Raw genomic sequence first — 26,964 nt, 5'->3', positions numbered from 1 at the left:
GTAGCACCTGAATTAAATCTTGAAGAAAGTAGGATTCTCAAAGAAGTGTGTGACTAGGATTTTTTTTTTTAAATGAGCCAGCCATACAATGATAGATGATGGCAGGAGAATAAAAGGAAGGCCCTCTGCACATTGGATGGATACCCTACAGCAAATTTGTGGGAGAGTATGGATCAGAATTGCCCAAGATTAAGCCGGCATTATTGGAGGGAATATTGATGAGATTATAGATCCATTGGAGAACTGCAGTAGAGTGAGATAGTATTAGAGACTAGAAAGAGAAGAGTCAGAGAGTGCATCTAGAAGATCTTAAATGGTTATTCAGGCACAAGGAGGTCTGAGTCTCGGGCTTAAATTATATGTGTTACAGTAGAAATGGTGGTCCTGATGATTTAGTGAAGCTTGCAGAGGCCAGTCTCAGTTAAATGAGCAGTTCTTCTGTCTTTGAGAAATTAGATTAAAGCTAATTATACATGTGAATTGCTTTGCAAATCTTAAAAGGCTACATAAATGCTAGCTATTAATTTTTATTATTATAACCTCAGTCGAGTGTATGGTTGTCACTGATTTCTACTAGAGATTAATAGGCAAGCCAAAGGAGCACTCATGGAATTTCTAGTTTCCTTCAGGGATAAGCCCATGCTATTTTCCAAATGAAGCCTTTTTTGATTCCTCACTTTTGTGAGTGCCCTCCCTCACAGGGCGTTATACCCTTTTTGTGCTCTTGTTCTAGATATAAGTACATTAGAATGTAAGCTCCTTGGGGCAGGCACTTTTTTGCCCCCTCCCCAAACTCAGTATTACTCTCCAACCCAAATCTAATAAATATGTCAATAACTATATCATCATATTCCCCGTTTTTCTTCATAACCCGACACTTAACATAATACTTAGCACAAAACAAATAGGTGCTTGATAAATAATTTTTGCTTATTTGATAAGGTCAGGAAAACTTGGGCTAAGCTGAAATGAAATGCAGACATTACAGATAAAATTTAAAAATTCAAGTGATGGTTTTTGGAGATCCAAACCCATCCTTTGGATTGCAGTCAGCTTGTAAGGTACTTTCCAGATCAGCAGGCTCATAAGTTAAGTCCCCTGAAGGTGAGGGATTGTTCTGGGGTATCTGCCTCTCACCAACAGGGAATGTACTTTGTGTTCATGGGGAGATGTGACCTGAAGCCATCTTCAGTCTCTCTTGTTTTCCCTCTCTTGATAATGTCACCCATTTATAAGACTGGGGTTAGCGGGGCAGTCTCTGGTTTTTCTCTGTGTGAAGCTTACTGTCTCCCACAGGGACTGAAGAAGGACCTTGATGTAAGGTGATCTCATCAGCTGTCTCAGATTGCATGCTGAAGACCAAGGCTCTGTAGCCTTCTGCTAAACCCCTTGGGGATGGCAAGGAAACATCCCAAGCATGTTGAACCCCTAACCCAGCCTCTGGAAAAGCCTTCTGTTAAGCTATCGTTCAACCAGATGTTGCACAGACTCTGAGAGGGAGCTTCCCTTAGCTTCTATTTCGAGTTCACACTATTGTGCATTTTTTCCCCTTTCTCTTCCTTTTCTTCAACAACTCAAAACCAATCTGAATTCTAGATAATTTTATTATGAGGAAAAGAGATACAATAAACAATATTTTGAGAACTATGTAAGAATATCAAGTACTAAATCCTATTATCCTTTATCCAAATTCTTCCTTATTTTACTCCCTTGATTATTCCCTAAGTCTAACTTCTCTTCCTCCTAGAAAGCTTTATATTTTTCTCCATCCCAAACTGCCTTGTGATAAGTATGTTAAAAAAAAATACACCATGTCTCTTCTCCATATGGGAGACATCAGAGAATCCGTATATTCAGCATAGGTCCCATATGACTTTGGAACCCCTTGCTACCCCAGTTTCTGTGACGAGCATTTGGGGACAAGGGTGTGTATAATCAGTTAAGCAAAATGCAGCTTGAAACTCTATCCATTGAATTCTCTACCAACAGAACCAGAAAGGCAAATTAAATAGCAAAGCCTTTAATTAGGACAAAATAGCAAGGGAAAATTCCCAATTTACAAAAGAGTGCCCTTGACTATCTATAGATGCTTACTCCATCAGGGAGAGAGGGAACGTTACCCAGACAACTCACACTCTTAGGATTGCATTCTTAATTCTTCTCTTGGCTGTGACTTCTACCAGTTGGCTGTGACTTCATTAAGGTTCCACTCGGCTTTCACAAGGGCCATTCCTCTCTGCTTCTGATGTTGTCACTTGCTGTTTCTCCTCAAAACTGGAGGGTTAGTTTTCCCCTGAGCCTCTGACATCTGCTAGAACCATCTTTCACTGCTGGGGCTTCTTTCTCAAAAAGAGTATTGCAGTTCTTTGGAGATTGTCTTGGCAAAACATGCCTAGGGCTAATCAACACATTTTTTAAAATACATTTTAAAATTTTTTATTGTTTTTACATTGCCTAAATGTTCTTTATTTCTCCCCTAACTATCCCATATAAAAAAAAGAGTTCTTTTTTTATTAAAGCTTTTTATTTTCAAAATATATACATGGATAATTTTCAACATTCACCCTTGGAAAACCTTGTGTTCCAAAATTTTTTCCCCTCTCTTCATCCCATCCCCTCCTCTAGATGGCAAAAAATGTATAAAAAATTAAAAATACTTGACAATATATGTAATTTCCACATCCAAGGATCCCCACCTCTCATATCTCTCTTTTTGGGGGTGATGGGCAAGACTTTTTATTTAAAATTTTACAACATTCATTTTTTATTTAAGGAGTTGGTATTCTTTCTATTTACATATTTAACCATCATGTATATTATTTTCTGGTTTTACTTTCCTTATTCAGAATCAGTTCATGTAAGTCTTTCCCTAATCAACACATTTTTATTTTTCATCTTAAGTCAATAGCCATATTTGGTTGGCACAGACAAGGACTTCAAGAGTCACTCCAGTCACACACAGTGGGAATTCTCTTGATATTGAGAGTGGTATAAGTTCCTTTAGCTTCATGTCCTGCCCTTGGACTGCTAGCTCCAGGGCCTTGTAAATGGCTAGGAAACTTTCATAAGTCAAGGAGATACTTAGAACCACTGCGGGGCCCATTCCAGCTGCATCTTCCTTCTGCAGTGCTCAATTCATCTGTTATTATATACAACAGCCACCCTCAGGTCATCTGGAGGGTGGAGTTTTATGATGGAAAATGTGAAAGATCTGGCATGGAAAGGGGTGGATTTGAATCCCAGCTCTGGGACCAGGTAGCTGTGTCACTTTAGGCAAGTCACTTCTGTTTTCTCATCTTTAAAATGAGGATAATAATAATAATAGCACCCACCTCCCAGGGTTGTTGTGAGGATCAATCAAAATATTGATTTTAAAGTGCTTAACAAAGTGTCTGGAACATAGTAGGTATTATATAAATATTAGTTATTATTAGTTTTAATAAAATAATAACATGATTTCCCAGGATTGTTGTGAGGATCGAATGAAATAATACTTGTAAAACCCTTAACACAGTGACTGGCACATAGTAGGCACTATATAAATGTTAGCTATTATTATTATTGTTGTTGTTGTTATCACTGTAAAATTAGGTAATAATGACATCTGTTTCTAAGGTTGTTATAAGGATCAAGTGTAATAATAATTCTAAAGTATTTAGTGTAGTAACTGTTACATGGTAGGTGCTATATAACGTTAGCTATTATTATTATCCAATTATCAAAATTGGGGTAATAATAGCATCTACTTCCCAAGATTGCTGTGAAGATCAAATATTATTTCATTTATATATTATATTATGTTATACATATCAAATGAAATGATATTTGTAAAACATTTTGCAAACCTTAAAACATAGGAATGCTGGCTTATTAAGTGTAATGTTGGGCAGTTCATGTTAACTTCTATAAGCCTCATTTCTTCATCTGTAGAAGAAGGGGAACAGATTCTTAACCCCAAATCCACTAACTTTTAAAAATTTTGTAATTTTTAAATGTTTTGTCAATTTATTTGAACATAATTGATTTCCTTTGCAGTCCCTTTTATTCTATGTATTTCAAAACATTCTTCTTTTTAAAAAACCTTTAAGCATTCTTCTTTAAAACATTTTTCTGGGAAGGCCTCCATAGATTTCAGCAGACTAGCAAAGGGATTCATAACAGAGAAAAAATTAGGATTTTTCCAGCTCTAAATCTATGATCTTTGTTCATACATAGAAAAAGGGAACCAAGTGCACTAGATGTGGGCTCTGTGCACATGCACCTGTCTTTATTACTTACAAATTTCCTTTATAAAATTCCATTTTGTGGAATTTTTAAAACTCCCCTTGTGACAAGGTGGAAGACAAAAGCAGAGTTCACATGTTTTCTTCTAAAGCAGACTTTTAGGCTGCCTGCATGACCGTCTGTAAGTCCAAGCTGCATGCAGGAGGGTCCCTAAATCCGAGGGAGGTGGTTGGGGGGCCGGTCCGCTAGAACTTGGCTATTCCCAGCTCCCTCTCCTGGGTCCTCCGCTCGCTCTGGTCTTCCTTCATTCAGAAGGCCCATCCTGCCGCCTCTGCCACCAGAGCCAGGAGGAGTTTGCAGGAGCCTCCCCCCCACCCCCGAGATCGCCTGCACAGTAAATTTCAGACTTTTAAGTGATCCTCCCTGGCTTTGCTGAAGAAGCAGGCCATGTGTGCCACCAGCTGTCCTCAAGCCCATTAAATCCACACTGCGTCTGGGGTAATCAAGCCCATGTGCTGCAAATCCTCGGTTAATATGTCATGACCTGGCATAAGCCACTGCAAACACACTCGGGGGGCTTGTGGGTCACTTGTCAGATGGCCCTGGCGAGCTGGTGACGCTGGATGGGCTTCGTTGCTATTTGGTTTGATGGAGTTATGAGCTCTGGGTGAGGTTTAGAAACTAGCAACGCTTTTCTTCTTCCTTTTTACACATTTTCAGACTTCCGGCTTTGGCTAGAACTAGGAGTATAAAATAGGGCAGACCTTAAAAAGTAGGGTTCTGTTGTGGAGAAATGCCTCTTCTTTGAGTTCATGTGCTGATAAAGTAAATCTTTCACAGCATAGAAATTAGAGGCAAAAATCTAGGATTTATTATATTTAAGCCCAAATTTAGGAGGCAGAGAAATAACTCTGAAAAAAAGATTAGGATTCTAACAAGGCTTTTTATAGACAAAATTACATCAGAGAGACAGAGAAATAATTTCTTTTACAAATGCAATCTTGTACATTCTTTTAGGCTATAAAAGTTACAAGACAGATTGATAATTCCATGCTTCCTTCAATGCCATAGGAATTGAACAAACTTAGTTAAACAGAATCATTATCTCATATTTCCCCTAAGGAAACATATCTAGTTAAAATGATTTTATAGGTAAACTAAGTTAGGTTACAGATTAAATTGCATTTACAGGGTTCATGATGAGCAGATTGAGAGGGGAGATTCACATGCTCGTAGAATCATGTCAGATGAATTCCTTTGCAAATAGTTTGCTAAATAAATTCAAAACTCCCCTCCAGCTTCTTATCTAAGGAATGTCAAAAAAATCTTCCCTTCATATTAGCATTACAGGAGTCAGGTTTTAGCTAGATGAAGTGAATGTTAACAGAAAATAGGCTTCAACCAAATATTGCAGGAGGATTGACCCTAAGCCTTCCAAAATAAGATCCAATAAAAGAAAATTTTAAAATCCTCATAACTTTGTAGATTTTTCATAACAAACAACCTTAATTCTGCCCTTTTTAGGACACAGGAAGCATATGGCATCCTATAGGACCTCAATAGGGTGTAGTGGAAAGGGTACTAGTTTTGGAGTCACAGATTTGGGTTCAAACATGGCTCTATTCCTTGCAATCTATGTGACCTTGCTCAAATCAATCTGGCTCTCAGTTTTCTTATCTGTAAAATGAGGGATGTAAATAAACTAAATGACTCTTAAGCTCTTTTTCAATTCTAGAATCCTAGAATACCAAAAAATCTCTACCCTTTCTTGCATAAACTAAATATATCTAATTCAGCTAAGTGTTCAATTTAGGCAGATTAGGAGTCCCAGAAGCTTCGCAGAAACTCGCCTCGCTAAGTGGAAAAGAGCTTTGGTACCAGAAAAGTGACCTCCAGAAGAAACATCTTATGTCCATGAAAACTCATGAAATAGGAAGTGGTCTAGATCTGCTTAAGGGGAGGGAATATCCACATATTTATTTCTCAGGGCATTAAAGTAATTATCTTGTCTTAATTGCCCCATTTGAAAGCTGAATTAAAATTAGTCAAATTTGGGGCAGTCATCACAGACCACAGTGACAGGCTTTCCAGTGACTACTTTGAGAGTAAGATAATTGATCATTGATCCTGGGAGCCCCTAGATGTAGTGGTGCCTTGGGCAGAATAGAAGGAAATTCTCACTTAAAAAGAATAGTGATTAGATTGTAAACTCTCTGAAGGCAAGGATTATGTCATTTTCTCTCCCTAGTACCAAACAAGCTCTCCTCTTCAGAGTAAGCACTTAATAAGTGTTTCTTGAGATGGAATGCAATCATGTATAGTATTGGTATGAGGAAAATCTAGATTTAAATCCGTGTGTGTGTGTGTGTGTGTGTGTGTGTGTGTATCTGTTTTCATTATGGATAACACAATGGATTCTTAAAATGGCTCTAAAGTCTCCCCTATGCCTCCCCTATGTCTGATAAAATATGTGGTGCTTTAGGAGAGTTTGAACTATTTGGATGTTACACATAAAGTTGTAAAAGAGTGTTTTCAGTCATTATCATCAAATCAAACGAAGCATCAAGACTTTTAATCCATTCTCCACTGGTTTAAAATCATCACATGTAAGACTTTCACCATCTATGGGAGGGAAATTTATGAGGTAGATTTGAGGATGGAGTACCTTCCAGACATTAAATTCATCAAAGGTGTAGTGGTGGGAGATGGAACATCATGAATGTAAAAACCCCAGGCAAAGCAGTTTGGCTAGAATGAATAATGTGTTTGTTTTTCTCCACTTAACAATATTTTATTTTTCTAATTACATATTAAGATAGTTTTCAGCTTTCACTTTTATAAGATTTTGAGTTCCAAATTTTTTTCTCCCTCCCTTCCTCAAGATGGCAAGCATTCTGATATAGGTTATACATTTACAATCATATTAAACATATTTGAATCAGAACAAAAAGGAATAACCATGAGAAAGAAAAAACAAACAAAAAAGTGAGCATGGTATGTTTCAATCTGCAGTCAGACTCCACAGTTCTTTTTTTCTGTATAGGGATAGCATTTTCTATTATTAGTCTTTTGGAAATTGTCTTCGATCCCTGTATTACTGAGAAGAACTAAGTCCGTCATAACTGATCATCACATGATGTTTCTGTTATTGTGTACAATATTCTCCTGGTTCTGCTCACTTCACTCAGCATTGATGAAAGAATATTGCTTAAAGGGAAATAACATGGAATCACTGAAAAATATAGATGGGAGCGATACTGTGGAGATTAAGTGCAAGCCTAAGGATTTTATGTTTTCTCTTAGAGGTAATAGGGAGTCATTGAAGGTTTTATTTATTTATTATTTTTGTCTTTTGCATATGTGTATATGGTGGTAGGTGGGAAGCAATTTAGTCATATCTACATTTTAGGAATATTGCTTTGGCTGCTATGTGGAGGGTGGATGAGGTGAGGAAAATCTAGGGCAAGGACACCAATTAAGTAACTATTTCAAAAGTCCAGGTGAGAGATATATAAACTCTGTGAGGACAAATTTTTTTTAATTTAATTTTTATTTTATTTTATAATTATAACTTTTTTTTGACAGTACATATGCATGGGTAATTTTTTATAACATTATCCCTTGCACTTACTTCTGTTCAGATTTTGTCCCTTCCTCCCCCAACCCCCTCCCCCAGATGGCAGGCAGTCTTATACATGTTAAATATATTACAATATATTCTAGATACAATATATGTGTGTAGAACCGAATTTCTTGTTGCACAGGAAGAATTGGATTCAGAAGGTAAAAATAACAGTTTACACTCATTTCCCAGTGTTCCTTTTCTGGATGTAGCTGATTCTGTCCATCATTAATCAATTGGAATTGGATTAGCTCTTCTCTATGTTGAAGATATCCACTTCCATCAGAATACATCCTCGTACAGTATCATTGTTGAAGTGTATGATGATCTTCTGGTCTGTGAGGACAAATTAAGAAATGTCATAGAAGCAGGATAGAAGAGACTTAGCAAATCTAAGATTGACATAAGAATTGAGGGAAAAGGATGACTAAAAGGTAACAAACCTAAAGGCAACTGAATAGGGCATTTGTAAGAGGGGTAAGTTTTTAGGAAAATATAATCCATTCTATTTTGGAAATGATGAGTTGTGATGCCTTTGAAACATCCAGGACAAGATATCCATTAGACATCTACAATCATTGTTGGGGACCCATCCTAATGAAGGAACCCAAGATTATAATATACTGGGACTGAAGTTCAAGAGAGGAATTAAGACTGGCTACTTAGATTTGAGAGTCATCTGAATAAAAAATGTGTGAGAAGTGATGAGTTGATCAAGGAAAAGAGTTTAGAAAAAGAAGAGCCCTGGGGAGAGCCTTGGCAGATGACTGTACCTGGGAGCCTGAAGACAGGACAATCCAGCAAAGATGATTGAGAAAGAGAGACCAGACAAGTAGGAGAACTAAGAAAGAGTATTGTCATAACCCTAAATTAATACTATTTCAAGTTGATCTTCTCAGAAATACAATGATCCAAGATAATTCCAAAAGATTCATGATGAAAAATGTTATTCGTGTCCAGAGAAAGAACTATTGAGTCTGAATGCAAGTTGAAGCATACTATTTCCATTTTTTGTGTGCTTTTTTTCTATTTAGCAAAATATAATTTTTTTACAAACTGTTGTATCTTCTTTCACAATATGACTAATATGTAAATATGTTTTTTTGTAGCACATGTATAATTTATATCAAATTGCTCACTGTCTTAGGTGAGAAGAAAAAGGAGGGAGAAAATTTGGAACTCAGCATTTTATAAAAATGAATGCTAAAAATTGGAAAAATAGAATACTATTTAAAAAATTGTTTTAAGTAGCAGAGAGAACCAGAAAGCTGAAGAATGGATAGAAAAGAGAAGGCATAGAATTTAGCAGTTAAGAGATCACTGGTAGGAAGAATAACCCACAAAACAATCAAAAATAAATATTCAAAATGCCAAAAAAAAAGAACAAGCAGGAGAGATGGGAAAGGAAGTTGAATAGGAACTCTGAGCAGAAAGGAGAAGTTTGAGAATAGCTGCTAAGGAGATTATAATAGTCAATTAAGGAAGTATTTAATAATAAGATCATTATACAAACCCATTCAGCATGGTTACATGATTTTTTTCCAGAAATATTCAACAGTACATTAGTAGAAATTAAAAAAAAAGGGTATGGTAGAGCTGTCAGGGTTGGAATTGGTGAGATATGATAGTACAAATGGGCAAGGAATTTCAATGACATCTGATAGCATGTGATCAACTATAGTGTCAATAGACAAGCTGGACTGAGAAAACAGAAAAGGGTGGAGGGAATGGAAGCCCTTATAAATGATTTGGAGGAGGAGGTTGAGGAAGGAGAGACAAGAAAAGGTTGTAAAGAGGAATTTCTGGGCCACTGGGGCAGCACAGTTATGAGGGATGGTCGGATCAAGTGTATGGCCATTCCTGTTTATTTATGTTGATTTGGAAAATATATCAAGGCCATGGGAACTGAGAAGGCTGATGAGCTCGGAAGCCAGGATATCTGAGGGAACATCAACATATATGTTAAAATCTCCAGATTCATAGGAAGGGATAAGGTGGGATGGAACTCCTTGAGAGCACAGTGCCTGATACATGGTAAACACTTATTAAATGTTTATTGTTGATTGATTCAGAAAAAAGAGAAAATTACCTAGAGGCAAATAAATAACACTGAACAAGAGTTGGATAAGGTAATAAAAATGGAGGGAAAGAAACTCAAAGAAAAAGCTGAATGATGAACAAAAGGACCATATAGAAGAGGAAATGAAGATCAAGGATCTTCCTCTTGTCTCATTGCTGCAGGGATATGAGTAGAGTAGAGAGTGAGCAGAGATGACATTTTTTAGGAGACAACTTTTCTGCTAATATATTAAGAGAAAAGGAAATGAAATAATGAGAACTAGGATAAAGATGAGCTTGTTAACAATATATCGAGACTTTCAGACAATATAATGGAATGGGAGGGCAGAAGAGGATTTGGCATGTGGGGAAGTAAGACTGAGATAATTAGGGATGAAAGAACAAGGAAAGATAGCAATAAAAGAACATTTTTATCTTTATAGATGTTGACTTTGAAGCACAGGTATCAAAGAGCTGGAAAGCTGCCAGTCATAAGATGAGAAATTAGTCATCAAAATGGATTACCCATCCATTGAGGTGCTATGATGACAAAACACAAAACATCACTGTGGATCTTCAAAGCTGCTGACTCCCAGATGGTCAGGATCTCTTATAGTTCTGAGTCCCTGGTTCATGAGTGAGAGGAAAAGGGTGATGATCTATGTAAATCCCACCTTCCTATTTTTTTTTAAAGACTCATCCCATGGTGTTAGGAGATGAAACACAGTGAGCTGACACATTAAACATAGAGTAGACAATCAGCTCCCAAGTTTTGAGTCTCTTCATATGGATAATAAAAATTCAGAACTTTAGGTGTAGGGGGTAGTAGGAATGGTGTTGATTCCTCTTTTAGTAATTTTTTTTCTAATTTTAATTAGACCCATTTATTCTGAGTAATTGCAAACTACTTCTAGTTCCTAATGAATATTGATGCAAAATTTTAAAATAAAATATTAGCAAAGAGATTACAGCAACTTATCAGCAAGATAATATATATGACCAAGTGGAATTTATACCTGGAATGTGGGACTGGTTCAATATCAGGAAAACTATGATCATAATCGACCATATCAATAACAAAACCAACAGAAATCATGTGATAATCTCAATAATTGCAGGAAAGGCTTTTGACAAAATACATCAGCTATTCTGATTAAAATACTAGAGAGCATAGGGGTAAAGGGAGCTTTCCTTAAAATAATAAGCAGTATCTATTTAAAATCAACAGCAAACATTATCTGTAATGGAGAGAAGCTGGATGAATTCCCAATAAGATCAGGGATGAAATAAAAATGATTATTATCACCACTATTATTCAACATTGTACTAGAAATTTTGGATTTCTTTAGTAATAAGAAAAGAAAAAGAAATTATAGGAATTAGAATAGGCAATGTGGAAATAAAACTATCACTCTTTGCAGATGATATGATGATCTACTTAGAGAATTCTAGAAAATCATCCAAAAACTTACTGGAAACAATTCACAGCTTTAGCAAAGTTATAGCATGTAAAATAAAACCACACAAATAATCAGCATTTCTATATATTACTGACAAAGCAAGAGATAGAGAAATTACATTAAAATAATTATAGACAAAATAAAATATTTGAGGGTCTACCTGCCAAAATAAACCCAAGAATAATATGAACACAATTACAAAACACTCCTCACACAATAAAGTCAGATGTAAACAATTGGAAAAATATCAATTACTCATGGGTAGGGCAAGCTAATATAATAAAAATGACAATTCTGCCTAAATTACCATACCAATTATAACTGCCAAAAAGAGTATTTTATAGAACTAGAAAAAATAATAAAATTCATCTGGAAGAACAAAAGGTCAAAAATATCAAGGGAATTAGTGGAAAAAAATTCAAAAGATAGTGGCTTAGCAGTACCAAACCTAAAACTGTATTATAAAACAGCAGTCACCAAAACCATTTGATACTGGCTAAGAAATGGAGTGGTAGATCAGTGGAATATGTTAGATAAGATACAACACAGTAATCAAGGTCTATAGCAATCTAGTATTTGATAGATCCACAAACTCCAGGTTCTAGAATAAGAACCCACTATTTGACAAAAATTGTTGGAGAAACTGGAAAATAATGTCAGAAACTTGGCATAGACCTACATCTTACACCCCATACCAAAATAAGGTCAAAGTGAATTTATGATTTGGGTATAAACAAAATAGGATAACAAGGGGGTAATTTACCTATCAGATCTTTGGAGAAGAGAGGAATTTATGACCAAAGAAGAACTAGAGAACATTATGAAAGGCAAAATGGACAACTCTGATTCTAATAAAAAAAGTTGTTGTACAAACAAAGTCAAAAGAAAAAAATTTAAAACCTGTGGAAAAATTCTTTACGGTCAGTGTTTCTGATAAAGGTCTCATTTCTAAAATATATGAAGAACTGTGTCAAATTTATAAGAATACAAATCATTCCTCAATTGATAAATGGTTGAAGAATATGAATAGACAATTTTCAGATGATGAAATTAAAGTCATCTATGCTCATATTAAAAAATGTTCTAAATCACTATTAATTAGAGATATACAAATTAAAATAGCTCTAAGGTACCACCTCACACCTCTTAGATTGGCTAAGATGACAGGAAAAGATAATGATAAATGTTGGAGGGGATGAGGGAAACCTGGGGCACTAATGCATTGTTGGTGGAGTTGTGACATGATTCATCCATTCTGGAGAGTAATTTGGAACTATGCCCAAAGGGCAACAAAACTATGCATACACCTTGACCCAGCACTACTGGATTTGAATCCCGAGGAAACTATAAAGGAGGGAAAAGGATCCACATGTGCAAAAATGTTTGTAGCAGCTCTTTGTGTGGTAACAAAGAATTAGGAAATGAGTAGATGCCCATCAATTGAGGAATGGCTAAATAAGTTGTGATACATGCAGGTAATGGAATGTTATTGTTCTATTAAAGATGATGAACAAGCTGATTTTAGAAAGGCCTGGAAATCATTTACATGAACTGATGCTGAGAACCAGGAAGCAGAACCAGGAATACATTGTTCACAATAGCAGCAAAAGTTTGTGATGATCAACTATGAAAGACTCAGTGAAGAACTCAGTAATTCAGTGATCCAAAGCAATCCATAGAGTTTGGACAGAAAATGTCATCTGCATCCAGAAAAAGAACCATGGAGACTGAATGTAACTCAACATATACGATGTTCACTTCTTTTTTCTGTTTTTTTTCTTCTCTCCCATAGTTATTCCCTTTTGTTCTGATTTTTCTCTCCTAATATTCATAAAACAATGTGTATTAAATTTTTAAAAAAGACTCCTATCTTCTTTTGTTGTTGTTCCTTCTTTCCTTTCCCTTTTTCACTGCTTCTTCTTCCCCTTTGTTACCACTTTCCCAAAGCTTGAATCATCACAGGGAAGCATGACCAGTTATGGCTGATGGTAAGATTATGGGTATGATTATATCTATTATTGCTGACATAGACCAAAGATGAAGGTCATGGGAGATGGGGAAGTTGATGAACTAGGAAAGCAGGACATATCAGCATGTATGAAAATTCCCAATACGAGGGCAGAAGCTAAGGTGGGATGGAACATTGTGATGGTGACCTTACAACTTCAGGTTTCTTCTCTGCTTTTCAAACATGGCTTTCCATCTCCAGGACTTTGTCTCACATGTATTGCTGGTAGCAAGTGAGCCAATCTAGTTCTTTTTCTAATTTTCCATAGAGTAAAAGAATTGTGGGAATGGAAGGGATCCAGGAAACATCTATCCTATGTGTACTGAGTCAAGAATTCCATCTACAATATACCATATCTGGTGCGTAATCATTCAGCCTTGTTTGTAGACTTTTAGTGAAGGGGACTCATTGCTTCCGGATGATGTATTCAATATTTGGATAACTGTATTTGTTGGGAAGCTAGTTTCTTTATACCAAGCTTCTGTCTCTTGCAATTTCCACCCATTTCTTTGTGGCCAAGGAAAACAATTCTAATCCCTTTTCCAAATGACAACCCTTCAAATGTTTGAAGACAGCTGCTGTTCTCCCCTTCTCAAGTGTTCTTTTCTCTGAACAATATTCCCATTTCCTTCAACCATCCCTCATTTGTGATCTCTGTGACCCTTCCCCATCCTGGCTGCCTCCTCTGGATGTTCTCCAGATTATCAATGTCCTTCCAGAAGTGTGGTGTCCAGAACTGAACACATAACACTCCAGATGTGGTCTGAATTGACTAAAGAGATTCTACATTCCCAGGAACAGTGATACAGCTTGAGAACAGAGAAGCTTCTTGTTGCCCAGCTTAAAAAAGTATATAAAATTGTCCCAGCTGTTAAACCCAACTGGCACATTGGGCATGCAGCTAACTCAACAGATAAAAGGAATAGCACAATACAGTGAAATGAAAGAGAGAGGAATGAATTTAATAGTGAGCAAAATCTCTGATCTTGTTTGGCTATCGTTCTGGTCTGTGACTTTCTCCCTTCTTGCTACTGCAGAGGATCTGGGATTGCCTTTGTAATTTACTGAGCCCCAGTTCCCCAAATGATGGTATAAAGATGCTGAATTATAACAATAAAGAAGGCTAATAAATAGTGCTAATAGCATTCTGAGATGCCCTGGAAGAAAAAAAAAAGAGCTCATTGGCACATTTATTTTCTGGATGAGGATGCAGTCAGATGTGATGGTGCTGCAAGTCTGGAGAGAACATTAATGAAGTTCACAGTCATTGATGAATAACTTGGACATAGCATAAGTAAAGATGGGCCAGTACATAGGGGGTGCACTCTTGCTGTTGTCCAGTTCATTTACAAAGGCCATCTTTGTAAGCCTCCTGGCTTCCTTCAAGTCTCAGATAAAATTCTGTCTTTTTAAAGAAACTTTTCCTGGTCTCTCTTTGTGCTAATGCCCTTCCTCTGTGAATTATTTCCAGTTAATACTCTTTACATATCTTGTATATATTTAATCTTTGAAGCTCCTTGAGAGCTCCTGCCTTTCTTTGTATTCCCAGCATTTAGAATAGTGTCTGATACTAGTAGGCACTTAATAAATGTTTATTGAGATAGACACATGCAACACTCCTTTAAAAAATAAATTCTTTGTTATATGGGCTGGTTCTCTGGATGAAAAGAAGGGAAAGATACAGGAGGAAATTTGGATGATGTAAAGGCAAAGAATATCATTCAAAATCCATTTTTTTTAAAGGCAGCATGGTAGAGTAGAAAAGGCCATTATGGACTTCAGGGTTATAAAACTGGGTTCAAATCTTCCCTCTCTCTTTCCTCATGTGATCTTGACCAAATCATTTAACCTTTTCAGGCATCATCTATATAAAATGAGAGCATTGGAGAGAATGGCGTCCAAGGTCCTTTAGCTCCATATTACAGATCCCAAATAGGTACTTTTTAAAAAAAATCTACCACAACATCCATAATCAGTAGTAAGAATGCAGTAATATTTTTAAATTTGAATTTCTTGCCTGGTGAGAAGGTCTGGCGTAGACCTAGGAGGTATTCCCCCAATCCTTCTGCTTTCCTTCTTTTCTATGATTTTTGCAGAAGCACTGCACTAGACCCCCATTGTGTCAGTGTGCAGTTCAAGATGACAGGAGCAAAGAATATGTTTCTGCATCACTAATCTGTGAGAATGTGACTTTGCCAGCTCAAGTTAAAATTTAGATTTGCTGTTTAAAATTCTAGTGTAATGAGAGATGGTGTTCCTCCCCCCTCCACTCATCTCTATCCCTAGCTTTCCTTGTTTTTGACCTTCCTCAAGTGTCTGCCGAGATGAAAAAATGTAATTTTATAGCTATGAAAAAGGCTGCAGAAAAAGTATATTGTTCATATACCTAAAACTTAATTCTTAAGGCCTTTTATGTGGCCATTCTGATCAGTAGCCAGAAACTCCAGTACTTTCTTTGACAGTAAGTCTAATTGCCAATTATTAAAACCTGTGCTTTTTAATAATTTACAGAATTGAAAGAGGTATCAATTGCACAGACTCAGCAATTGCAACTGTGAAGTTTGGAGGGGGGAAGGGGCTTCTCTAGGCTCTGGTCCTTAGTTTTTTTACTTTAAGCAATTCAACAAATTCACTAATTCATCTAACATTTATTAGGCACTTACTGAGTACAGATTATTACCATAGGCATTATGAATACAAGAAGGTGATACCATAATATTAAGCACTGTTCTAGGGACAGTGCTAAGTGCTGGAAATGCAAAGAAAGGAGAAAACAGTACCTGCCCTAGAGGAAGCACTTTCTAATGTGCTCCCTAAGGAGACAAAACATAAATAAATAGGAACATGTAAGATATAAACAGAGGTGATGGAAGGTAATCTGAGAGGCTGAGGCACTAGTGAGAAGGGATAATTATGGTATGATATATGGGAAATGTCCAGGGTTGTATGAGGAACTAGAAGGGGAGGAGGGAAAGCTGTGGAGTTCACGGAAAGCTTCATATTTGTGTCTTTCTATGGTATATTGGGTGGCGCAGTGGATAGAGTGTCAGGTTTGGAGTTATGATTCATCTTCCTGTTCAAATCTGGTCTCAGACACTCACTAGCTGTGTGACCTTGGGGCAAATCATTTAACCCTCTTTGCCTCAGTTTCCACATCTGTAAAATGAACTGGAAAAGGAAATAACAAGCCATCTAGTATCTTTGCCAAGGAACCCCAAGTGGGGTCATGAGTCATTGAACAAGACTGAACATCTTTATTAAAAAAAATTCAGATGTGAGGAATAAAGTTTTCATTTCAGTATCACTGGTATGTGGGATGATAACGCTGTTAGCCTAAGTTAAAATTTAGATTTGCCATTTAAAATTCTAGGGTACTGTGTTGTGCTTTTTATGTGTGTTATTTTTCTTTTTTTTTTTTTCCCCAGTCACACAGATTTACAACCCAGGAGTAATTCTCAATTCTTCACTATCATTCATTTCCAATATTCAATGCAAGTAAGTGTCAAACTTGAAGTCAGAGAACCTGGATTCAAATTCTAGTGCTGCTATTTATGGACTCAATTTCCTCATCTGTAAAATGAGGGAAATGGATTAGAAGGGGATCTCTAAGTTTCCTCCCAGCTCCAAAGCTATGAACCTAAGGTGGCACCTGAGATAGATCTGGAAAAAAGGCACAGGAAAGAGAGAGGCAGAGAGAATATATAATAAGGACATCTCTACCTCTATTCCCCCTTAGAAAGATACATAGCTCTGTAAAACAAAGTGATTGCTATCACCATCAAGCCCATTTCGAATTCTCAGTTTTTAAGCCATCCTTTTAATTTCTAACCAATCCATCAACCTCGTCTTATCCATAAATAAGACTTTTCCAATCAACAAAGCAAACTGTCTTTTTTTCCTTTCACAAATGATTCCCACATTTTGAAGAACTGTGTCCATGGGAATACATATGGGCGAATTGCAGGGGTCAAATGGGTTTGGAGTCAGAAATGTGTTTGTGTGTGTGGCCAATCATTTTTCAGTCCTGTCTGATTCTGCATGACCCTATTTGGGGTTTTCTTGGCAGAGATACTGGACTGGTTTGCATTTCCTTCTCCAGCTTATTTTACAGTTGGGGAAACTGAGGCAAACAGGGTGAAGTAGTATCAGAAGACTTTGGTTAAAACCCTGACTTCCCCTACTATCTGAGGTAAGTCACTTAAATTCTTTTAAGCCTCAGTTTCTTCTGACACAAAGTGAGAAGGGAATTTGCATAAAATACACTTTAAGAGACATACTATCTCATCTAGTTTTCATTGTGACTAATATCACACAATTTGGAAGATGTTGGTTAGAGTGAAGTGATTCAATCACCGAACAAAAAAGCAAAATGGAGTCATCACTGCTCGTTGCTAATGAGATCTGGTACATCTGGTACACTGCTCTCTATCCCTCATCTGAAGGTTATCTCTATCTTAAAGTCACAACCTACAAATTTAGCATGTCTCAATCCGAACTTACCATTTTTCTCTTCCTTCTGACTCTATTTTTCTCTTTGGAACCATCATTCACTCCATGTCCCGTGCTAAAAATCTTGGAGTTATCTTTAACTCTTCCCTCCTTCTCCCCTCTCATATCCAATTCATTATGAAATCCTGTTGATTCCATTTCTACAACATCTCTGGCATCTGTTCCTTCCTCCTTATTCTCATTACAACCAACATAAAACAGATGTTCACTACCACTTGCCTGACCTATTATAATAACTCGCTTTCTGGTCTTCTCCCCTCACTATTCCACCTCCCCTTTCCATGTGTCCCTCACACTGATGTCAGGATCATCTTCCTTACACATACACCTACCCAAATCACTCAATATTATCTCTAATTTCTTACTATTTACTGAATAAAGGTCAAATTATTTTCTCTGGTTTTTAAACTCCCTACAATCTGTTCCACTCTACCCAATCAGTCTTTTCACATATTAATCCCTTCCATGAATTTTTTTTCAGTCAACATGGACAATCTTTCCCTGTGATCTCCTATTTCACTACCTTTGATCATGTTCCTCATATTCCTATGATATTTTTTTCTTTTCTTCCTTAACTATTTAATTCCTAACTGTGCTCTAAAATCTAGGTGTGTAGTGAATAGAGTGCCAGGTCTCCAGTCAAATCTAGCCTCATAAATTTCCTAGCTGTGTAACCCTAAGCAAGTCACTTAACTGTTCATTTCTTCATTTGTGTCATCTGTAAAATGGGGTGATAATAGCCCCTACCTCAAAGGAATGATGTAAAGAAATTGTAAACTACTTAACGGTGCCTAGAAAACAGTAAGTGCTACACAAATGTGAACTATCATCCTCACATTGTCACTATCAATGTCCAACTCAAATGTCATCTTGTTCCAGAAAATTTGTCCTTTTCTAGTCAATAGTAATTCTCCCTCTTAAATTTTCTATAAAACTTTGTTTTGAAACTCTCTTATAAAATTGTTAGGGAATATTGCTTCTGTACTGTTGGTGTCTTCCCCCTAAGGCTGTAAGTTCCAGGAGGACATAGATCTAAATTGTAAACACACCCCTTGGAGCCTAGCACAATTCTATGCAAACAGTAGTTGCTCCCTAAGTGTTTGATGAATGAACAAATGAACAGATAAAAATTTAAAAGCAAGGGCATAAAAAAGACTTGGAGGATATTTGAGACAAGGTCTGGAAAATTATTTGCAAAATGAAATCTGTCTTTTACAGGAGCAGATGAATAGCCAACATGTCTCTCAAGAAAGAATGCTGAAAGTCATCCCACACCTGAAATTGTGAATTCCTCTGTTCTGACACTCACAGACTTCTCCCCAGTAACTAATTGTCATGTCACAAATGGATAAGAAATAAGACTTGAGGCAGAAACAGCAGGAGCAGTTGAACTGTGAAACCACTGAGATCCAGCTTTCATGCAAAATAGCCTAAATCACAAAAATAAAATGAAGAAAATAGCTTAAATGAAGACGAAACATCCAGGAATATTTTTTTTTCAGATTCAGATTTTTTTAAAGCATAGATACTGATTTTTAAAAAGCATTTAAGTAGCAACAATTATAACAGCAGCTAAGGATAGCTTCAATTAGAATAATAAAATCCTAATGCTGAAAGGGACTTTGAGAGGTCACCTTGCCAAGTTTCTAGTCTTCAGACAGAACTGATCGGTAGCCTTCTATTTTAAAAGGACCTCCAGGGAAAGTGATTCTATAATCTCTCTCAATCATATATCTCCCATTTCACAGTCCCTACCATCAGCAAGTCTTTATATATTAGTCTTGTATCCCTCCAGGTGAATTTTAAGTCCATCTCTTTTTATTCAGTTCTCAATGGACCAAAAACCCCAGCTGTTCCTCTATGAATGTTGTATTTCCAATAGATGGCAATTTGTCTATCTGCGATAAGCAGAATTCCTTATTGTTCCTCTGTCAATGGTTATTGGCCCTATTCTGATGACTTTGGGGAGAAGACATTGATTAAGAAGCAGAAAAGGGAGGGATATGGCTATTTCTACTGCAGTCAGGTGAGAAAAAGGAAAGAGTAAAAATTAAAATCTCTCCCCCTTTAATGGATACACTGCTAGTGAACTTCAGAGCAGCGTTGGGGGAAGAAGGAAATAGAAGTTGAGGGGATCATGAAACCATATCTGGAAACCACTGGTACACTGATGTGTCATCTTTATTTTTTATTTGAATAATAGTTTTTCCAATAACATGTAAAAACAACTTTCTTAAAATTTTGAGTTGCAAATTGTCTCCTTCTCTCTTTCTCCTCCTCCTCCTTCCCTAAAATAGTAAACAATTTGATATGGATTATTATATACATGTACAATCATGCAAAACATGTTAAGAAAACACAAACCAAAAAAAAAACCCATAAAAAATACAGAATGTGAAAAATAGTATGCTTCAATCTGCATTCAGACTCCATTAGTTCTTTCTCAGGAGGTGAGAGAGAAAGAGAGAGAGAAAGAGATACACACACACACACACAGACAGAGATAGAGAGATAGCAAGAGCAGGGGAAAAAAGAGAGGATGAAAAGAGACAGAGAAAGAAGAATAGAGAATAAGTCAAAAGTTATGTAGTCAAAGAAGGTAGTTAAAGGAAGGCATTAGGTAAAGAGATAAATGCATACAGGTAGATGGGAAAGAGGGAAAATAGTCATAAAATTAAGTTCCTATAATAATTTTCTGAGAAATCTAGATATGTGCTGGGATTTAATTTGATTTGATTTTCTACTTTTTTAAATTAAAGCTTTTTTTTATTTTCAAAACACATAATGGATATATATTTTTAAGATTAACCCTTGCAAAACCTTGTATTCCAAATTTCTCCCTTTTCCCTCACCCCCTTCCCTAGATGGTAAATAATCCAAAATGATATGTGACTTTATCAAGAATCCTTAATATGGGAACTCCTTCCACCAATGCAGGCTGGTCATTCAACTGTAATTTCTATTCTTTAATAGTTTTCTGGGACACTGTGAGGTTAGAGTTGGTTGTGGTCACACAATTAGTATGTGGGGCAGGATTTGAACTCAGCTTTTTCTGATTTTAAGGTTGGCCCTTCCTCCACTATGCCGTGCTGCTTTTCATATAACTATATATTTATTTTATAAAACTATATTTTACACTCCAATCCTTAAGTCATTTTCTTTGTTCTCTTTGAACCTTTTCTTAAATCTTCCTTTAAACTGGGAGTTAAACCAGATAAGATACTTGTGTCACATGGGGATAAGAATGCCAGCTCTGCTTTTCTCACAAGGATTAACAAAGTTAATATATATTAAAGTACTTTCAATATCCATGGGGTCACAGATTCAGACCTAGAAGGGACTTTAGAGATTACCTAGTTCAATCACCTCTTTTTACAGATGAGGAAAACACTGGACTTTAGTCTAACTTTACAACGTGAGTAACTTGAGAGCTAAGAGCCACTTATTCCTTCCATTTTGTGTATATTTTGATCAAATTTGATCAAGAATCCACCACCAAGAATATGAACCGCTTTCAGGTTAATTCTTATGCTCCTCTGGAAAGAATTATGAAGAATTAAACTATCAAGCCTAATGTCCAAAACAGAGCCTTTTAATTCTTGTACCTTCCCTCTTTTATTTCCAGTTTTTTGTTTGCTTGTTGTCTCCATTAAATTGTAAGCTTTTTGAGGGTAGGGACTGTCTTGCCTCTTTTTGTGTACACAGAATCTAGCTTAATAACTGGTACATGGTAGGTGTTTTAAGTTTGGTGACTGCCAAAACCATTTGGTATTGGCTAAGAAATGGAATAGTTGATCAGTGGCATAGGTTAGGTTCACAAGGCAAGATAGTGAATAAAAATAGCAATCTAGTGTTTGACAAACCCAAAGATCCCAAATTTTGGGATAAGAATTCATTATTTGACAAAAACTGCTGGGAAAACTGGAAATTAGTATGGCAGAAACTAGGCATGGACCCACATTTAACACCACATACTAAGATTAGATCAAAATGGGTCCAAGATTTAAGCATAAAGAACGAAATCATAAATAAATTAGAGGAACATAGGATAGTTTACCTCTCGGACTTGTGGAGGAGGAAGGAATTTGTGTCCAAGGGAGAACTAGAGACCATTATTGATCACAAAATAGAAAATGTTGATTACACCAAATTAAAAAGTTTCTGCACAAACAAAACTAATGCAAACAAGATTAGAAGGGAAGTAACAAATTGGGAAAACATTTTTACAGTTAAAGGTTCTGATAAAGGCCTCATCTCCAAAATATACAGAGAATTGACTTTAATTTATAAGAAATCAAGCCATTCTCCAATTGATAAATGGTCAAAGGATATGAACAGACAATTTTCAGATGATGAAATTAAAACTATTTCCACTCATATGAAAGAGTGTTCCAAATCACTATTGATCAGAGAAATGCAAATTAAGACAACTCTGAGATACCACTACACACCTGTCAGATTGGCTAAGATGACAGGAACAAATAATGATGAATGTTGGAGGGGCTGTGGGAAAACTGGGACACTGATGCATTGTTGCTGGAGTTGTGAAAGAATCCAACCATTCTGGAGAGCAATCTGGAATTATGCCCAAAAAGTTATCAAAATGTGCATACCCTTTGACCCAGCAGTGCTACTACTGGGCTTATATCCCAAGGAAATACTAAAGAAGGGAAAGGGTCCTGTATGTGCCAAAATGTTTGTGGCAGCCCTTTTTGTTGTAGCCAGAAACTGGAAAATGAATGGATGTCCATCAATTGGAGAATGGTTGGGTAAATTATGGTATATGAATGTTATGGAATATTATTGTTCTGTAAGAAATGACCAACAGGAAGAATACAGAGAGGCTTGGAGAGACTTACATCAACTGATGCTGAGTGAAACGAGCAGAACTAGGAGATCATTATACACTTCAACAATGATACTGTATGAGGATGTATTCTGATGGAAGTGGATATCTTCGACAAAGAGAAGAGCGATTCCAATTCCAATTGATCAATGATGGACAGAATCAGCTACATCCAGAAAAGGAACACTGGGAAATGAGTGTAAACTGTGAGCATTGGTTTTTGTTTTGTTTTGTTTTGTTTCTCTTCCCAGATTATTTTTACCTTGCGAATACAATCCTTCCTTTGCAACAACAACAACAAAATTCAGTTCTGCACATATATATTGTACCTAGGATATACTATAAGATATTTAATATGTATGGGAATGCCTGCCATCTAAGGGAGGGGGTGGAGGGAAGGAGGGGAAAACCTCGGAACAGAAGGGAGTACAAGGGATAATGTTGTAAAAAAATAAATTTACCTATGCATATGTACTGTCAAAGAAAATGTTATAATTATAAAAATTAATAAAAAACAAAATAAAACAAAAAAAAAAGTTTGGTGACTGACTGATGCTCCAAACCCAATTCTCTTACAAACTTCTTTATTACTCTGGAGGACATCACCAGGTACCAAATATTTCACTCTCCTGAAGCAAGTAGACAGTAAAGATTCTCACACAATTAAATTTCATACAGTCAGTCCCTACATTCATTATTTGTGACTTTGACTGTCTAGGAGATATGATACAGAAAAGCCATAAGTAGAACACAAGTTTAAAAGTTTGTGGTTTTTACTGAGTATCCCATACTCATAAATGCCCATTAGTTCATTCAGCAAAGATTGATTAAAAACCTACTGTGAGTCAGGTACTGTGCAAATCACTGGGAATATATAAATAATGAAACAATCTTTGCCCCCACCCTGTCTCCTCTCAAGGGATTTATTATTAACACATTTAAATCCATTAAAAATATAAACTTTAGGTTAGAATAGTGGCCCTGCTACTTAAAAGCAATATGACAAGTCAGTATCCTTAGCTATAAAATGAAGGTTTGTCTTAGATTACCTCTAAAATCCCTCCTACCTAGGGGCTGTTGGGTGGCTCACTGTTCAGTGCTGAACCTGCAGTCAAGCCCACCTGAATTCAAACTCTTTCCTCAGGCACTTACTAGCGGTAGACCAGTCATTTAACTTCTGTCTACCTCAGTTTCCTCAATTATAAAGTGGAGATGAAGATATAATATTTATAAACTACTTACCATAGTGCCTGGCACTGGTCCTTAATAAAGCCTTTTCTTCCAACCTCCATCTATTAATTCATAATTATCCTATTAATAATTCATTCTGAGTTCCACTGAATTATCAATCCAAATTGGACTACCCATGCTAGTTTTCTCCAACATAATAATCCATGGCAGAAAACCTCCAGAAATCCCTACAAAGATTACCATCATATCCAATATGAAGTACATCTGCATGGAGGGTTCTCCCTTCCATTCATCAATGATAATCATTCAGTGTGCTAGAGTGAATCTATTTAATCCCCAAATAATTAAATCGTTCCAATTATCATAGAAAAATCCAACTTCCATCCCTATATAATCCAGCAAATCCTTATGTCACCAATTAATAAAATCAGAACGCCAATCATTGAAAGAAGAATCATTGAAAGGAATGCTGATATTTACCAGGCCCTTCTTTCCTTAAAAAGCAGGATTCTGGTATCTATGTTTTTTCCTTAGTACAGAAAAGTCCTTCTATGGAAAAACTCACCTCCTAATGCACAAATTTACCAAATCCATGCAGCTTTTTACTGTACTTAATTTAGGGCCTGAAATTTATCTTTCTACACTTAACCATGAAGAAGATAAATCTACTAAAACTTCCTAATTCCCAAATCAGTTCCTTAATTGCCAAATTCAGAGCTCCAATGGATTCCTCATTCAAATGTATGCTGTTCTCACTTTGTTGTGCTTTAATTTCATGAAAGTTTTTTTTTTCATTGTGCTTCCTATAAATTACTCACTAATATGATTTCTACATTCATGATAAACTATATGGACACATGAGAAGTGTTTAGAGAATACTCACACAATCCTACTTTGCCTCTACTGAAAGACATAGTATTTGCTCCAAATAAATTAACTCTCTGTACACTAGCTTATACATATTCAAAACACAGATACATATGGGAACATAGCTGCAAATGCATATATTTAATTCTGTACCATAGGAACTATTAAAGTTATTATTTGCTTTAGGGAAGGCAACCCAGGTCCTTCAAAAAACTATATATGTGTATATATATATACACATATATAGTACCTATATTATATGTATACATGCATGCATGCTTGCATATACTTATATATGCACAGATAGCTGGTGCCGTAGCATGATAAATGTAGTAACAATTTGTGAGCCTCTGTCTATTTCTTAGATCTTTTGAAATAAAACTCATGCAGCTTAAAGTCACTTTTCACATTTTTGCTAATTATGCTGACTTGAGCAAACAAGAAGAAAAATGGCAGAGCTGGCACTTTCCTCCTTCCATAGATAGCTAGGTGGTGTAAAGGCTAGAGTGCTGGGCCTGGAGTCAGGAAGAGGAGTCAAAACCATTTTTAGAGACTTCTACAGAGTTTGGGCAACTCATACTTTATTTGCTTCACTTGTAAAATGGGGATTATAATAGCTTTTATTTCACAGGGTTGTTGTAAGATCACATAAGATAATATTTATAAATTGTTTACCACAATACATAGCACATAGTAGATGCTATTTAAATAGTACTTATATCATTATTATTATCAGCTCCTTTTCATCCATATTGCCAAACTAAAATCTAGTCAGATCTAACAAGGTGAGGAAAAAATAAAATTCAAAATTATCAACATTATTTGAAGCAATTAGTTAATGATTCTATGAACTCATGATGGTTAGCAATACATTGTTTTTGTTGCTTAAAATAATGAATCATCTATACAAACTCTCCTCTCTGTGCTCTTACAAAAACTTGAAATAATATTTTCTAGCCTGTAAAAAAATCATATGAAGGAAAATTTCTGTGAATTTTAAATCCATTTGTTAAAAATATAAAAATCCAAGTCCTTTAATTTGTAGGAACAACAGATTGGTATCAGAGACAATGGAATTTTGCTAACTGAATTTCAACCAAAGCCTTTATATAACTGATGGATGCAAGGCTGCTGCAAGGCTCAAATGAAGTAAGAGAAGTAAAGCTTAAGCCCTATGATCTTATCATCCTGGGATCAGGAGCTGTATTCTCACTCAAGGTTTTGCTATACAGAGTCCAAATTTGAAGAAAGATTTCCTGTGGATGGTAAAAAGTCTTCTAGATGCTCTTGGTGAAAGTGAGTGTAATGGTCTCATCAAGTCCTAGAACCTAGAAGAGGTCTGAATCTCTCAAAGAACTTTGACTTGACCATCCACAAAGGAAAGACCAAGTGGACAAATCGAATGTCAATTAGTCAGGCATACATTTGTAGTGTCAATCTATAGAGCTTATCTGTCAGTAGTTCTGTGATGGACAGATGGTATTGAGGGGGTGACCAGATGGAACCAGGGTTGAACAGAAGAAAACAAGCTATATTGACTTTGTAAAATTGCAAAGTTCCTTCAGGGATCCCAAATTTCCCATGGAAGCAAAACCCCTTTGTAAAACACCAAAATTATTTTGATGTTACTATATAGTGGGGAGATGTGGAAAATGACAGTCTCTAAAGAATTTTAAAAATAATTTTATGCAGAAGACAATGGAAATTTACACTGTGAATTTGAGTAGTTTGCAACATGTAGCTCATGAGGAGCTGTGAATGATACAAGGATTATAAATATCATCAAAGAGTTGTACAACAAGAAGAAAACATGTCCTGGTTATGTGACAAAGCTGAGGGATTATAGGGAGACAATGAGAGTGTTCCACTGGTACCCTGGTGACATCATAAGAATGCAAAGAAAGTTCTTGTCATTGGATGGACCCTCTCCGACAAAAAGTCATATAGGGAATCTACACCATTGGAAAGCACTTCCAAAAATCAATGAGATCAGAAGTCCTTTAAATATTTGAGATTAGTATACAAGAAGGCTTGTCTAAAACATTTTTATTTTTTGTTCCATTAATTATATTTTATTTTATATATTATATACTTATTTTATTATTCTATTTATATTTTGAATAGATTTTAATGAAGAAGACTAGCTGAAAGAAAGATGTTCACTCCTTTGCTTTACCTG

The sequence above is a fragment of the Sminthopsis crassicaudata genome, chromosome 5 (genome assembly GCF_048593235.1).
Source record: "Sminthopsis crassicaudata isolate SCR6 chromosome 5, ASM4859323v1, whole genome shotgun sequence".
Taxonomy (NCBI): Eukaryota; Metazoa; Chordata; class Mammalia; order Dasyuromorphia; family Dasyuridae; genus Sminthopsis; species Sminthopsis crassicaudata.
The sequence above is the reverse complement of the archived record's forward strand: the minus strand, read 5'-3'. Positions refer to the sequence as shown.